The following is a 2,721-nucleotide window of genomic DNA, read 5'->3' on the forward strand; positions in this document are numbered from 1 at the left end:
ATGTTTGACATAGACATGCACTTTTTAATGACACAACACAATAGAATACTTTATAGCAAATGAATTTTCAGACCCCTTGGCAGAGTGAGACAGACCCAACTTTGAGAAGCACTCAAAGTACAGTACATGCATGCATGCCAATATAGAGTAAATACAGCAAGCGGGATTTATAGATCGATGAAGTTCCCAAAGCCGATTGGGCAGGAACTATTTGCAATTTTGTGTATGCATGTGTGTCAGGTCACTCAGGAAATCTGAGATGACGACAGTAGGAACAATGGTAATATGAAACCTAGACCTCTATAAAACATAGACCTCAGTTATCAAACATTTGCTTATTAAAGATGGCTTTCTGAAACTGGGAGAGCGCCAGTAGCTGCATTCCAGAGTAGAGAGCATGCAACTGGTCCTATAGGATGACAGCTACATTCTCCACAACCACTGCTGGCATGAAGCACCACAGGGACCAGTGCTCGGCCCTTTACTATTCTCCTTCTGCCACCTTGAGATCAACTATTTATAAAGCATATCATGTTTATGCAGATCTCTCTAAGATCTACTGTGATTCACGTAACATCATGCCACTGAGCAAACTACCGGTCTCCGTCTCACGGAAGATTACAAACTGGTTATCTCAGAACTTCTTCGGGTTCAAATAAAATAAATCAGAAGTCATCATCAGAAGTTCAGACTCTTTTAAATGCGTCTCACTCAGGGACCTGGTCTTAAAAGTCATCGTAAAATGTTGGTGTCATGTCCATTTCTGCTTTAATAACCCCTTATGAGCCGCAGCCTGTGATCCTCTGGCAGGTCTCTATTTATAAGTAGAGGTTAAAAACCAGAGGAGGCGGGGCCTCATGGCCACTTGACTCTGACAGAGGAAGATCAGCCAACTCTTTATCTTCACTTGCCCCTAAAAAAACTATTTTAAGAATGCATTTTTCTTAAACGGTTTGATCCTACATCATGGTTCCAGGCAGATCCACCCTGAAGCAGCAGCTTTGAAAGATATAAAAAACACATAGTCCTGCTGTTATTAAGAATACCAGAGTAAAAAACTAAATGAGACTTTTATGTGACCATGCCCAAGAGTTCACGCAGCTGTTTAGTTCAACTGTTAACGAGACAAACCGCATATCTCAGTGCTCCTTAAGTAAACAACAGACAGGATGAGTGGATGCATGCAATGCTGGAGCTTTTTTATTTATTTATTGTAGCTGTAAGCTCAGGAGATTCAGGATTTCACTGTTCAGTGTCTCAAATGGAAGAAGAAAAAAACTCAGTTTACTGTTTGGATTCTAATTCAGGAACAGTTTGTTTCTGTGTCAGCAGAGGGAGTCAGAGCATCAAGTGTACCAGAGTCACACCGCTGAGTCAGTGGTCAGGGCAAAGTAGGAGTTTACCATATACCCTGGAGGACAGCACCACCTAGTGGAGAGCAGCATTATCAACAATGGAGCTGCTGACATGCTGCAGCTGGTCTGCTTTATGTGGAAGCATGCGTGTGTGTGTGCGTGTGTGTGTTGTTGTATCCAATGCATGAAGACGGCTGGAGGTGATTATCAAATACATGATAGGGATTAAGAGGAAGGGGCAAATAAAAAACGAACATGGGGCAAGAAACAAAATCCTCCCTCTTTGTCATGTGACATGACAATGATTCTTTCTTTCTTTCTTTCTTATCCCTTAAACAACAATGCGTAACCCGGCCTGCTCTAGGAGTACAATAGTCGACTCCATCCAAAGCAGCACAGACGAGGAGCAAATGAACTGAAATGCCATTCCTTTCCTAAAATAAAACAGGACATACAGGCTGGCTGGCAACAGGTGGACACAAAAGCTGCCTCCTGGGTTCTCTCTGTGTGTGTGTGTGTGTGTGTCTGTCTCTTGTTTGTGTGTGTGTTGTGTGTGTGTGTGTGTGTGTGTGTGTGTGTGTAACATGTAACAGTGAATACATGTTCAGTAGCGAGTTGGACTAGGCCTAGGATGTTCTTTTCACAAATGATTAGTGTTGTTTATCTAATACAAGTGTTGCATATCTATATTAAATTGAATATTAGGGACAGAAGAAGATACAGACATACTGTATGTGTACAGTATCCTGCTGACACTTTGTAAAAAAAAAATTGTAATGTTAAAACTTGTTGTATGTGGCAACCTCCCCTTTGGGTCCTGTACAGGGAAAAGACTGTAGCAACTTGGACTATAGAGTTTGAATAATAAAAAGAAGAATTGAAAAGTGGATTACTATTATTATTATTACAGTGATGTTATCTATTTCTGTGTTTTTAGTTTTTTTTACCTTCACTGACACAAACGTGACTCGTCTTGACCAACATGCCACTAAGAGCGGGACCTTGAACGCAGCACGCTGGATAAACACTGTTGTTGTCGATATACTGTGGGCGAGGATATAGAGCACCGGAGTCCTGAGGGCTTTGAGCAAAGCTACCCAACCTGAGTGACTGTGCATGAGGACAGCCAGCAGCTGCCACTGTCCATCACTCACACACACACACACACACACACACACACACACACACTGAGCGGGTCCTCGGTGAGCACAGAGCTCATGGCTGTCCCCTCTGAGACGCACGCAGTAAGGAACACAACAAGTGACCCGACAAGAAGCGTCTCCTTTACCCGCCATGGGGGTCTGAGCCGCTTCCCTCCCGCTCGTCCCGCGCTGGCTGCCCGCTAAAGGGTCTCTCTGGAGCCGGG

Source organism: Taurulus bubalis, assembly GCF_910589615.1.
Source record: "Taurulus bubalis genome assembly, chromosome: 19".
Taxonomy (NCBI): domain Eukaryota; kingdom Metazoa; phylum Chordata; class Actinopteri; order Perciformes; family Cottidae; genus Taurulus; species Taurulus bubalis.